This window comes from Dama dama, chromosome 33 (genome assembly GCF_033118175.1).
Source record: "Dama dama isolate Ldn47 chromosome 33, ASM3311817v1, whole genome shotgun sequence".
Lineage (NCBI taxonomy): Eukaryota > Metazoa > Chordata > Mammalia > Artiodactyla > Cervidae > Dama > Dama dama.
This window is the reverse complement of record NC_083713.1, coordinates 34,974,550-34,990,000: the sequence shown is the minus strand read 5'-3', so window position 1 is coordinate 34,990,000 and position 15,451 is coordinate 34,974,550.

Below are 15,451 nucleotides of genomic sequence, written 5' to 3'. Positions count from 1 at the left end.
GCAAGAATCCCTTAGAAGAAATGGAGTAGCCATCATAGTCAACAAAAGAGTCCAAAATGCAATACTTGGATGCAATCTCAAAAATGACAGAATGATCTCTGTTCATTTCCAAGGCAAACCATTCAATACCACAGTAATCCAAGTTTATGCCCTGACCAGTAATGCTGAAGAAGTTGAAATTGAATAGTTCTATGAAGACCTACAACACCTTCTAGAACTAACATCCAGAAAAGATGTCCTTTTCATTATACGGGACTGGAATGCAAAAGTAGGAAGTCAAGAAATACCTGGCATAACCTGCAAATTTGGCCTTCAAGTACAGAATGAAGCAGGGCAAAGGCTAATAGAGTTTGGCCAAGAGAACTCTTTGGTCATAGCAAACACACTCTTCCAACAACACAAGAGAAGACTCTACACATGGACATCACCAGATGGTCAATATTGAAATCAAGTTGATTATATTCTTTGCAGCCAAACATGGAGAAGCTCTATACAGTCAGCAAAAACAAGACCAGGAGCTGACTGTGGCTCAAATCATGAGCTCCCTATTGCCAAATGGAGACTTAAATTGAAGAAAGTAGAGAAAACCACTAGACCATTCAAGTATGACTGAAATCAAATCCTTAATGATTATATAGTGGAAGTGAGAAATAGATTCATGGGATTAGATCTGATAGACAGAGAGCCTGAAGAATAATGGGTAGAGGTTTGTGATATTGTACAGGAGGCAAGGATCAAGACCATCCCCAAGAAAAAGAAATGCAAAAAGGCAAAATGGTTGTCTGAGGAGGCCTTGCAAATAGCTGTGAAAAGAAGAGAAGTGAAAGGCAAAGGAGAAAAGGAAAGATATATCCATTGGAATGCAGAGCTCCAAAGAATAGCAAGGAGAAATAATCCTTGGTGATCAGTGCAAAGAAATAGAGGAAAACAATAGAATGGGAAAGACTAGAGATCTCTCCAAGAAAATTAGACATACTAGAGAACATTTCACGCAAAGATGGGCTCACTAAAGGACAGAAATGGTAGGGACCTAACAGAAGCAGAAGATATTAAGAAGAGGTGGCAAGAATACACAGAAGAACTATACAAAAAGATCTTCATGACCCAAATAATCATGATGGTGTGACCACTCACCTAGAGCCAGACATCCTGTAATGTGAAGTCAAGTGGGCCTTAGGAAGCATCACTACGGACAAAGCTAGTAGAAGTGATGGAATTCTAGCTGAGCTATTTCAAATCCTAAAAGATGATGCTGTGAAAGCGCTGCACTTAATATGCCAGCAAATTTGGAAAACTCAGCAGTGGCCACAGGATTGAAAAAGGTAAGTTTTCATTCCAATCCCAAAGAAAGACGATGCCAAAGAATGCTCAAACTACTGCACAATTGCACTCATCTCACACGCTAGTAAAATAATGCAAAATTCTCCAAGCAGGCTTCAACAGTATGTGAATCACGAACTTTCAGATGTTCAAGCTGGATTTAGAAAAGGCAAAGGAACCAGAGATCAAATTGCCAACATCCTTTGGATCATCGAAAAAGCAAAAGTTCCAGAAAAACATCTTTTGCTTTATTGACTATGCCAAAGCCTTTGACTGGAACATGGCAAAATGTGGAAAATTCTTAAAGAGATGGGAATACCAGACTACCTGACCTGCCTCTTGAGAAATCTGTATGCAGCTCAGGAAGCAACTGTTAGAACTGGACTGGTTCCAATAGGAAAAGTAGTACGTCAAGTCTGTATATTGTCATTCTACTTATTTAAATTATATGTAGAGTATATCATGTGACATGCTGGGCTTGATGAAGCATAAGCTGGAATCAAGATTGCTGGGAGAAATATGAGTAACCTCAGTTATGCAGATGACACCACCCTTATGGCAGAAAATGAAGAAGAACTAAAGAGCTTCTTGATGAAAGTGAGAGAGGAGAGTGAAAAAGTTGGCTTAAAACTCAACATTCAAAAAGCTAAGATCATGGCCTCTGGTCCCATCACTTCGTGGCAAGTAGATGGGGAAACAGTGACAGACTTTATTTTTGGGGGCTCCAAAATCACTGCAGATCATGATTGCAGCCATGAAATTAAAAGACTCTTGCTCCTTGGAAGCAAAGTTATGATCAACCTAGACAGCATATTAAAAAGCAGAGACATTAGTTTGCCAACAAAGGTCCATCTAACCAGAGCTATGGTTTTTCCAGAAATCATGTATGGAAGTGAGAGGTGTTCTATAAAGAAACCTGAGCACCAAAGAACTGTGGTGTTGTAGGTGACTCTTGAGAGTCCCTTGGACTGCAAGGAGATCCAATCAGTCATCCTAAAGGAAATCAGTGCTGAATATTTTTTGGAAGTATTGATGTTGAAGCTGAAACTCCAATACTTTGGCCACCTGATGGGAAGAACTGACTCACTGGAAAACACCCTGATGCTGGGCAAGATTGAAGGCGGAAGGATAAGGGGGCAACAGAGGATGAGATATTTGAATGGCATCACCGACTCAATGGTCATGAGTCTGAGTAAACTCCAGGAGTTTTTGATAGACAGGGAAGTCTGGTGTGCTGCAGTCCATGGGGTTGCAAATAGTCAGACATGACTGAGTGACCGAACTGAACTGAACTGAACCACCAGTGAAGCCCAAGTACTCTTTAACAAAATGATCAGAATAAACATGGATAAGTCATTTGTCAAATGTCTTTACCATAAAAAATGACACTGCTTCCACATCACAAATGTGCCATGAAATTTTTCAAAATTCTCTCTGTTTTAAAATATCAACCATTCCTTACTAACAGGGATATTTTGTTCTGTACTTTTTAAAAGAAACATGATGTTGTGTTTGTGGGAGTGTATTGGCTTCTGGCAAATATGCTCCCCACCCCTAGACTTGGGGAAAAATTACACATACCACTATCTGAGGTCCATATAAGGTATGGTGTGAAGAGTGCCCCCCCCAATCCCTCAGAATGTAATTATTGAGCAATCCTGGGTGTCACCGTTGATCTCGTGAGCAAAACTGCTTGAAGCACTTAGTGTGTATATGACTCATGACTAGATGCAACCAAATATTAATCTTTCACGAAGCAGATTTTTGTCTGACAACAGATCTGAATTTAGGTTCTAGAGAAAAACAGCACATAAAACCCGCCAAGGTAAAACTACTAACAGAAACTTAAGTTAGTGACGTACTCTCTGAATTAGATAGCTTAGCTAGCTTCACTTAGCCTACGGACATCTTGAATTTTGGCAACTGGTGCCCATGAACTTAATATCTAGAAGCTCTGAAGTTAGTAAAAGCATCTCTCTTATTGCTACTAATTGTTGTTATTTATGTGCCTCTGTGGCAGCTTTTGCTATTGGTCAGGGGCTTTTTCTGTGTAATCATGAGGTAGGTTCCTTTTCCAAATCCATTGACCTAACAGGGAGCCTTCACTATATGCCAGTTCTCTTGTCAAGAAGGCAATTTGCAGGAGTGAAGATGGCACATGGGCTGCTCCCTCATTCATTATTCTTGATAGTACCGTTGCCTTAAAGTTAAATTTCCCTGGTTTGATTTCAAGGCTCACAACAGCAGGAGTTTAAAAGAACATACACAGTTGTTTGTTTTTAATGTACTCTCTTAGTGTCAGAAATTTACACAATTAGAAGGGAATCTTGCCTGGAAATTTCATGGAGAGGAGCCTAGCAGGCTACAGTCCATGGAGCCCCAGGGAGCTGGACACAACTGAAGGACTGAACACACACACACACACACACAAAGGAAGTGAGTGATCTGGTCCAACCAGTTGTCTACAATCCCTGAATACTTAAGCCATCACAAATTGGCCATGTTCATCACACTGTGAAGAGAAATCTTGGAGATAGAGATCATATACCTTCCTCAGTGATATTTTCAGACTTTTAGTTGAGAAGTTTTCCCAAGCATACTTCCTCTTATTTCATTTAATGCAAAGTTAAGGCAATATGGTAGAGTACAAGAAACTCTGGGACAAAAGACACAAGTTCTACATCCCAACTCCTCCACTTCTTGTTATGAGATTATAAGTATATAATTTCTCCTATGCCAATTTATTGTTTATCTGTAGAGCTTTTGCCTGGACTCTCTAGAAATTATATATATATATATATATATATGTATATGTATGTATGTATAGATATATGTACATATATACAGGTGTATATGTATAATACATATTTATATATGTAATATAAAGTATAATACATATTTAAGCAGTTCATTTAAAGAAAATGAAATAGGCTTGAATCTTCACACGAATAATAATAGCTCACTCCTACTGAGCAATTATTAACATGGCAAGTACTTTCATATGAATCACCTTATTTAGTACAGTAGTCATTTGATATAGGTGCTGTCATTTTCATTTTACACATGAGAACATTGAGATTTAAAAAGTTTACACAGATGGTTGAAGGGTATACAGCAAGTGTTGATGTTGGAATTCAAACCCTGTTCGGTTGGGAGTTCCCCTGATGCCTAGTGGTTAGCACTCCATGCTTTCACCGCCTTGGCCCGGGTTTAATCCCTAACTGGGGGACTGAGATCCCAGAAGCCATGTATTGCAGTCAAAAACAAAACAAAACAAACAAAAAGTCCTATTAGGTTGACCTCACAGCCTATAGTCTTAAAAAGTTTCTGGTATTTCACAAATTCTGAAGATTATCAAGAGACAGTATGAGATCATGGGAGGAATATGGGCTTTGAAGTCTGACAAATGTGCTCTCAAAATTTGCCTCTGTGACCACTGGATATGTGACATGAACCAGTCATTTAAACTTTCACATTTCAAAGAAAATGAAATAGGCTCAAATCTTCACACGAATAATAATAGCTTTATTATTAATAAAAATGGGATTTCATAGGTGCTGTTAAAAATTATAGGAGTATTATATGGAATAATATTTATAGGCACTTAGCACAAGGCTTTAGTTCTATAATTGGCTTCAATTATTAGGAATAAGTGATGTCAGCCTTGAGACTGACTTCTATGGGAAACGTGCTCTTCAAATTTTCTTCAAATGAGAGTTCTGATAACTGGCCCTACACTAGGTGTTGAGATTAAGACACATACCTGCCATCAAAAGCTCACTGTCTAGTGATATCATTAGGCTATTTCTTCAGGTTGACCCTGAGTTAAGAATAACATCTCTTCATTGCATTGGATAGTAACTGGGTCACAGTGGGTGGTCAATAACTGACTATCTGCTGAATGAATGGATAGATGTTTAGGGGGTTCTTTCAATCTGTTAAAACTTAGATTCAACTTTAATATCGTCTGTGACACAGTTGAACACATTTCAGTGGTGTTAGCGCTACTTCCTTTTTTCATATTAAAAGATAAGAAAAGTTGATAATTCTATACACCTCTAATCCTACGCTGCACTACCCTTTGGGACTTTTTATCTCTCCCCTACTTTATATTAGTAGCATTAAAAATGAATATGGACTAAATTCTATCTGCCTCACTTAGATAGAATCTTCATGGAATAGAAGTATAAGGTGATTTCCCTCTGAAAATGGGTACAAGCAATGGTAATAAGAAAAATGTGTAAAATGTATAGAACTTGATATTGGAGGATAAGAATATACTTTAGATCATTGAGAATAGACACCACCCCAAAATAACCAGGCTTGCTTTCCTGGTGCTTTCTTACTGAATACAATGCCTAGGTGCTAACAAGGAATAGGAGTTGGTGGTATTATTGGTTTAAATATTTCTTCCTTGTTCTTTTTCATTATCTTCCATTGTGTCCATAGTAAAATACATTCACTGTGGAATTATAAAAATGATAAATAGTTTTTTAAAAAGTAAATAGGCTCAAGAGGCAAACTCTGATTTTAAAAATGTTTGCTAGAATTTAATGCATTAAAATATACAGCCCTACTATATTAAAATGTAAAAGAAAAAAATAGCATTGCAAATTAAATGAAGTCATGTCAAATAATGAAGGTTGAGAAGTGAAATCAGATAGATAATATCTGAATGTTTATTTTTATGTATGTCTTTGATTCCTTATTCCCATTTACTGATATGAAGTTCAGAATTGCCCAGATAATTATATCTAGAAAATTATGTGATGAGTTTTTAAATTTTTTATAAACTGGCAGCTTTAATAAATTACTGTTTTCATCTCTTATGCCCCTTTTCAAACTTTATATTGACATTTCCTTTAGATAAAACACATTTTATATTTACTATTTTTAATCGATTTTTAAAATTTCTTGAACATTTTTTCCAGTTTTTTTGAGATATGACTGACATATAACGTTGCATTAATTTAATATGTACAGCATAATGATTTGATATATGTATATGTTGTGAAGTGATTACCGAATAAGTTTAGCTAACATCCGTGGGTGTGTGCTCAGTCACTTCAGTCATGTCTGACTCTTTGCAACACTCTGGATTGTAGCCCACCAGACTCCTCTGTCCATGGGATTCTCCAGGCAAGAATACAGTAGTGAGTTGCCATAGTTAACATCTATCATCCATCAAAAATTTTTTTCTTGTGATAAGAACTTTTAATACCTACTTTCTTAGAAATTTTCATATATGGAATACAGTAATATTTAGTAATATTTCCATTTTCTTGGCACTATTTTAAATTCAGAATGGTAAATGTTGAACTTAATTTCCAAGTAACTAAAGTTTCTAAAATTTATTTTTTGATATGCTATATATTTTGATGATAGTCTCTAAATCACAATAAAGGTATAAATTGAGATGTAAATTTTTCACTTTATAATCTTCCTTTGATGATTTACTAGTAAGTTTCTGCTCTCCTAAACCTGCCAACATGTCACATTTGATTTCTCCATATTTTTATAGTCTCACCTGAAAATGCTTTGAATTGCTCTCTGTCTGTTTACTTTTAATTTTAAATCTTTCCCATGAGTTCGGGATCACGTTTTAGAAATCATTCCAGAGGTGATTGTCATCAATCTTTCAGTCAATTCAAAAGTTCCTCCAGAGGTGATCTTGCTCTCTCAACCCAAAATTATATCCTTTTCCCTCCCATCTATGTAGAATTCCAGGTCTTTCACAAGTGCCCCACACCATTTTTTCTATTTCCTTTTCATTCATTTATTTATCTATTCATTAATTCCAATAAATATTTATTATGCAACATCCCACAAGTACCTCCAAGAACAGTGCACTCAATTACAATTTATGATCTCACAAAGAAAGGAATTCCATTATGAAAGTGTCAAGGGCAAAGATGCTTCTTGTTTAGAAGGAATACCTGACTATATCTCAGAGAGAAAGGGAATTCTCTGCAAAATAGGTGACATATTAGCTAAAGAGTAGGTGATATATAAGCTAATGTATCATAAGATATGGAGAATAGCATGCCAGGAAGAAAGACAAGCATGTATAAAAGTCCAGAGATGAAAGATGCATGGTATGTTTAGGGAGGAACCACAATATGATTGTGGTTTGATGATGTGGTTCTAGAATAAATTATTGAAGTAAGAAGAGGATTGAAGTGGAGGCGAAGTATAGTGAAAAATAGGGCTGATGAGATAAACAGAAGCAATATAATGTGGGCCTTGTAAGATATGTTAACGAATTTGAACAACATACTGGGAATAATGGGAACAGGACTGATCTTTCAGTAGGTGAGATTTACATACTGGAAAAGACATTCTTGGTATGCACACAGTCTGGACTGAAGAGAAGATGCAGAGAGGAAGACTAGTTTAAAAGCTGTCACATAAATTCAGTTGGGTGGTGAAGGGAGGCTAAACTAGGGCGGTAGAAAGAATGGAAAGAAATAGACACTCGTGAGACATATTTGAAAGGTAGACATAAGCAGGAAGGGATAGGGTGGTTGGGGAGTGTGTAGTTTAGGAAACATTTGCATTCCAGGCTTGGGCAAATGAGTGGATGGCAGCATCCTATTTTTTGGAATAGGGAAGCCAGGAAGAAATTGAGCTGGGCTGGGGAGGAGCAGATGAGATCAGTATTAGCATCATCTAATTGGAGGTGTCTGTGAGATCTCCAGTGAGATATGTGAGTCTAGGGTTCCAAACTGGGAGTCTTGGTCAGAGTCAGACATTTGAAGTCATCAGAATACCAGTGGTAACTGAGGTGCGCATGGAAGAGTGGGCTAGGGAGACTGCACAGAAGATGCCTGTAGGAAGAACCCTGATAATATTTTTCAGACTGGTGGAGAAAGATGTAAAGGAAGAATCTTTGTTAATTCCCATGCATTGCTTACCTGGTTCAAGGATCAGTTATGGAAGTCATAAAATAAAAGATATTATAGGATTATACTGTATTTCACTTGTTTGTGCCTGAATGGAAATTTTCCCAGAGGATTTAGTGAAGGCATTGCAGTAAGTCTTGGTACGTGTTAAAGTGTAAGTATTCTGTTTTGTATAATTTATTTCATGTTTTACCTATATCCTAATTCCAGAAAATATTTTTTATTGGCTACACAAAACAGAACAATATAAAATAAATTTGGACAAAACCACTTGAATCAAGACTCACATTGAGGGAGAATAGCCAAAGTGAGGATTTTTCCAATGGCAGAAATGTGAAAGTCATATATGTTTAGTGTGGATTGAATTATGACTGTGTCTGAACATTTGGCTATTTACTTATTTATACTTTAAAATATTTACATTATTTATCTTTTCTTATTATAAAAAATAAGTTCTCACTGCAAAGTAACATGCACATTCTGAAATTAGAAAACAAGAAAATGAAATTTAACTTTAAATTGTAAGAAGATCTTGTAGTATAAATTGCTTGAGGTTAGGAATTTTGTGAAGATTTTCATTGTCTAATCCCTAAGACCTAGAGCTGAGTCGGTCACATAGTAGACATCTAATGAACATATAGTCATATCTGGGAGTCCATAGGAATAGTGGCAAATAAGATATAGATGGCTTTTTTTCCTTTAGGAAATCAGAGATTTATTGGTATTGCTTAGTGCATTTTGATTTGTTTTCTCTTATTGTCCAATCCATTCCACTTTTTTGTCCACTTGATGAGTATTTATTGAGCACCTACAATATGCCAGTCACTGTCCTTGGTTCTCTGGATGTTGTTGTTGTTCAGTTGCTAAGTCCTATCCAACTCTTTGTGACCCCATCCACTGCAGCACGCCAGGCATGTCTGGCCCTCACTATCTCCCAGAGTTTGCCCAAGTTCATGTCCATTGAGTTGTGATGCTAAAAAGGTTCTGTGGATACACAACACTAAAATAAAAGGAGACCTAACCTCAGATCTAAGAAGCTTACATTCCAAAGGAAGAAGACACAAATAATAAGCAAGAAAATGTGTTATAAGTCAAGTAGTAATAAACTCTCAAGAAGAAATAATGAAGGTCAAAAGGATGGGGAGTGGTGGCTGAGGGAGGGACACTGTTTCTAGATTGGTGAGTCAGAGGACTCTCGGGAAAGGAGCCATTGGAGCAGAGGTCCAAATCAAATGTAGAGACGAACCATGTGGATGGCAGGGAGAGAGCAGGCAAAGGGAGCAAGTTCCTGCTGTGTTTGGACATTATCAGGGAGCCAATGTGTCTGGAGGCCAGGGCTGGGTAACAACTGCACTTTCAGATGCATCCAAAAGTTAATATTTATGTAGACTTTGTAGACTCTGACAAAAACTCAGAATTATATTCTGAAGGGGATGGAAAGCAGTTGGAGGATTTGAACAAATGATTTTAATTATGTTGCAAAAGCATCACCATGATTACTATTTTGAGAACAGATTCTAGGAAGTCCTGGGTGAAAGCAAGGGAGGCAATTTGTGGTTAGTAAGTAATACAGGGCTTCCCTGGTGGCTCAGTGGTAAAGAATCTGCCTGCCAGCACAGGAGATGTGGGTTTGATCCCTGGGTTGGAAAGATCCTCTGTGGAAAGAAATGGCAACCTCTCCAGTATCCTTGCCTGGAAAATCCCATGAGTAGAGGAGACTGGCAGGCTATAGTACATGGTGTTGCAGAAAAGTACACAGGACTTAGTGGCTAAACAACAACAAACAATACAGGAAAGAGATAATGATGATTTGAATTAAGATAGCAGTAATCATAGAAATGCAAATCAAAACCACAATGAAAAATCACCTTACATCTATCAGAATGGCTATCACCAAAAAGACCAGAAATAACAGTCCTTGGTGTGGAGAAAAGAGAACCCTTGGATACTGTTGGTGGGAATGTAAATTAGTGTAGCTGCTGTGGAAAACGGTGTGGATGTCAAAAATTAAAAACGAAAGTACCATTTAACCCAGCAATTCCACTCTTGGATAGACAACTGAAGAAAATGAGAACACTGTTTTGAAAAGATACATGCATCCCAATATTCATAGCAACATTATTTAAAATAACCAAGATATGGAAGCAACCTAAATGTCTATCAACAGATGAAAGGATAAAGAAGATGTAGTGTATATCTATCCATCTAGGTAGATATGTAGATAGACGGATATACAATGGAATACTACTCAGCCCTAAAAAAGAAGGATTTTACCTTCTGTAACAACATGGATGTACTTAGAGGGTACTGCACTTAATTAAATAAGTCATATAGAGAATGACAAATACTATGTTATCATTTATATGTGGAATCTTAAAAAAATACAATGAATTAGTGAATATAATAAAAAAAAGAGATAGCAATGATGAGGGCTTGGGGAAGACATGCATTCAAGAAATATTTTGAAAGTAAAGATAATAGAATTTTCTAGTAAATTATATATGCTGCTGCTGCTGCTAAGTCGCTTCAGTCATGTCCGACCCTGTGCAAACCCATAGACCCCAGCCCACCAGGCTCCCTGGGATTCTCCAGGCAAAAACACTGGAGTGGGTTGCCATTTCCTTCTCCAATGCATGAAAGTGAAAAGCGAAAGTGAAGTCGCTCAGTCTTGTCTGACACTTAGCGACCCCTCGGACTGCAGCCTACCAGGCTCCTCTGTCCATGGGATTTTCCAGACAAGAGTACTGGAGTGGGTTGCCATTGCCTTCTCCAAAATTGTATATGGGATATGGGCAAATCAGAGAACTATTTGATATGGATAACTAAAGAATGGAATTACTGTTTACTGAGATGAAAATCGTTAGGGATAGTTAGAGATGAGGGGTTAGAGCAAAGTCAAGAGTTTGGTTTTGCATGCATTAAGCTTGAGATGTCTAAGAAACACACTGCAAATTCCCTCGTGGGTCAATAGATATTGATACAGAATGCCAGGTAGAGGTATAACCAGGAATTATAATTTTGGAGATACTAATCAAATATATGGTGTTTATATGTAACAGATAGCATTGAGAGAAGAGAGAAGAGGTCCATGAATTGAGCTCCACATCACTGAAACATGTACAAATCAGGAAGATACAGAAGATCCTGTAGTGATGTTTGGGATGGTTGGATTTGCAGAGTAAGAGATAGTGATAAAGAGAACACAATGTAAAATGGACATTTGTGCACAGAAAATGACTGACTCTAAAGTTAATGATGGTAGAGTACAATTAAGATCAAGAATCAGTGATATATTTAGCACTCTGGAAGTCAAGAGAAGTTTTAGAGTTGACACGAGAAAGACTGATCATTCTTTTGAGGAGTTTGTTTAAAAAAAAAAAACCGAAGCAAAACTGTAGAAAAATGAAGTATCACAATAGCCTCCTAACTGGTCTCCCAGTTTCTACTCTTGATACTTAGGTCAGTAGAGATAATGCTAGTTTCTCTATTAGACTAACCCCAAATCTCAGTGACTTAACTCCATGTTAATTTCTTTATTGCTCATGTAAAGTCTGAATTAGTTACTCCTGATTGGTGAGCAGATCTTCCCTTAGGAGGCATTTAAAGGCTCTAGTAGAATTTTTACTTTTAAAATAGAACTGCCAAGATCACTTTGTTTATAAGCATTTGGGGAGGTAAACATCATGGAGGATGGCTAATAGCAGGTTATGTGAAATGAAGCTTGGTGGGACAAAACTTCTGCTTATATTTTACTGACTACAAGTTAGTAGCAAGATTACTCTTATGTGTAATTGCAGCTGGGACATGTAGGCTCATTGTGTGCCCAAGAAGAAGACAAAATAGGTTTGGCGACCAGCTAGCAGCCTGTGTCATACTCAGAGGTAGCAAGCCCCATCATTGAGCTCATGTCTATGTTGTTTATGAAAAAATCTAGGTGAAAGGGGGGTAATTAAGGACTTCAGAGTAATAGCCACCAGAAAAGGATCCTTGAAATATCAAGAAGACCTCGGATATAGGCCGGAGAGGGATTGGTTCTGGATATTTTAAAAAGTATGGATATTTTACTTTTTGTTTTAGTGGGGAATGTAGAGTATGAGGATGGCAGATTTGGAGGAGACAGTATGAAACTTAATGAGAAAAACTCAGTGATTTTCTTAAAAATGCATTAAACAAGTTATTAAATATTGCTATCTTTTATTGAAACTTTTCTGAAACAGGATGAGTAGCAGGAAATTGGTTAAGGCTATATGTTTTAAAATTGTGTGTGCCAGTAAGTCAAGAAAACATATACAAAAAATACAAAGCTAAACACTTCATGTCATATCAAGAAACTGGAAAAAAAAATTGGCACACTTAAACCAGAGTACAAAAAATTCACATGAAGAAAATGAAAATGATTGCTTCTCTTTTAAGCCATGACAGTATTACTTAGCAAATGATTGCTTAAACCCAACACTAAATAATATCCTAATGGCATAAAAGAATATATGTTCCTCTTTCTATATTTGAGTACTTATTCTTTTCATCCGTTATCTGAAAATTGTTCTAATTTTTAAAGTGAAAATGAAAGAAATCATCCTAGAAATTGGGGTAAAGATTGCTCATGAAGACTCACAAATGTCAAATAAGAACTTGACAGTCTCCTCTCTGTCTCCATCTACACCTTATAATCCAAAGATTTAGGATGTTTTGACAAAAGCTTAGCTGGAAGGAGGAGTATAGAACTATTTTAACAGCATTTCCAGGATTTTTCAGTGACTCATAGTTCTAGGCATTCATGTGAATTCCCAACTTACATTTAAAATTTTACAATCATTAAAAAAGAGAATGCCTTCCAACATTTCATGATAATGAGATCAAAACTTCTTCACAGAAAGCTTTAAAATAGTGTTAGTTTTTGCATTCCTTCTTCCCCACCCTCACATATTGACATAGTTCATTGTGTTGTTAGTGGAACTACTTTGTGAATTTCAGAGAGGAAATATAGTCACTGATAGACTTTGGATATGTAATATCAATCACACTGAACAATAAACTGGAATTTTTGCTCCATCCTTGAGAAGTACGACAGCTTTTCAATTTTATTCATCTGATTTTCTCCCTTAGTATGTGTATTGATCAGTTGCTCAGTCGTGTCAGACTCCAGGGACTGTAGCCCATAAGGTTCCTCTGTCCATGGAATTCCCCAGGCAAGAATATTGGAGTGGGTAGCCATTCCCTTCTCCAGAGGATCTTCCTGACCCAGGGATCAAACCCACGTCTTCTGCACTGCAGGCAGATTCTTTACTGTCTGAAATCAACCCTGAATATTCATTCATTGAAAGGACTGATGCTGAAGTTGAAGCTACAGTACTTTGGCCACCTGATGAAAGGAGCCAACTCATTGCAAAAGACCCTGATTCTGGGAAAGACTGAAGGCAAAAGGAGAAGAGGGCAGCAGAGGGTGAGATGGTTAGATAATATCACCAACTCAGTAGAAGTGAATATGAGCAAACTCTAGGAGATAGTGAAGGACAGGGAAATCTGGAGTGCTGCAGTCCATGGGGTCGCAGAATTGGACACAGTTTAGTGACTGAACAACAAAAACAGCGTGTACTGGTTACCTTTGCTGTGCCATTATGCTTCTCCTTCATTTCGGTGGCTTAACCGTCAACCATTTATTCTCATTTATGTTACTTACATGTTTCGAGTCAGCTGGTTTGAGTTCTACATGTCTCCTCATTCTGGGACACAAGCTGGTAGAATAGCTCCTAAGTGGAAACAATTCCTCTTAAATATTTTGTTCAAATATGATATTTGGCAGATCTATTCATATTCTATTGCTCAAAATATGCCATTGATCAAAACCCCAGATCAAAAAGGCAAAAAAATCACATGTAATACTTTTCCCATAGGATGCATGGAAAGTTCTATAGAAGAAGGTAGGAGTGAATAATAGAAAATTATAATCCAATATACCACAATATCATGAAAGGTCTGAATCTTAAATTTCAAACTCAGGTGGAAGAAATATAACTTTCTTTAATAATATATAGCTTTTCTTATAAAATTTGATCTTGATCTTTGAGCCCCCAGCCAGTGAACTAACAGGATTTAGTCAGTTTTTTCTGATTCTTTCCGTTCTTACCCCACTTTAGATTGTGACATAAATGATCCTGTTGGCTGAAAAAAAAAAAAAAAAAAGCACAATCTACAAGTTGAAAGTTATGTTTCGTTCATCAGATTTTCTGAGAACTTCAAGTCCTGGAGACAGACTCTCAGATTGCTCTGAGGGGTAAGGGAGGAGCCAGGATATAAAGAGGTTTTTGCAACAAAGACCAGGCAGTTGGGACATCAAAAGATTAACATTAACTGAAGAAAACCAGACATCTCAAGTAAATGAATTTAGCATTTAAAAAAAAATAGATAAATAAAAATTTTATTAGAGTATAGTTGATTTACAATGTTGCAATTCCCAGGTGGCTCAGTGGTAAACGATCCACCTGCCAATGCAGGAGACACAAGAAACAGGGGTTCTGTCCCTGAGTCAGGAAGATTCCCTGGAGTAGGAAATGGCAACCCACTCCAATATTCTAGCCTGGAAAATTCCATGAACAGAAGAGCCTAACAGGCTACAATCCATGGGGTTGTAAAGATTTGGACACGACTGAGCATGAATAGAGAGAGACAGAGATTCATTTCTGAGACAGCAAAGTAAATCAGTTATACATATACATATAACCACTCTTTTAGAATCTTTCCACATATAGATCATACAGAGTATGGAAAAGATTTCCTATACAGTAGATCCTTATGAATTATTTATTTTAAACATAGTAGTGTGCATCTGTCAAACCCAATCTCCCAATTTACCTGCCTCTGTCCAAAACACGGACTTCCCTGGTGGCCGAGCAGTAAGGGATCCACCTGCAATGCAGGAGACCTGGGTTTGATCCTGGTTGGGAAGATCCCCTGGAAGAGGGCACGGCAACCCCCTCCAGTATACTTGCCTGGAGAATCCCAGGGACGGAGGGACCTGGTGGGTTACTGTCTATAGGACTGCCAAGAGTCAGACACAACTGAAGTGGCTGAACAGGAGCACAGGCATGCACACACCTAGATGCTCACGCTTTTCCCCGCAGGTAACCATACATTGGTTTTTTCCATCTGTGACTAAGCACTTGTCTGTGTATGGGAAGATGCTAGAGACTGGACTCATTGAAATCATTCCTTGGATATGCACTTTCAAA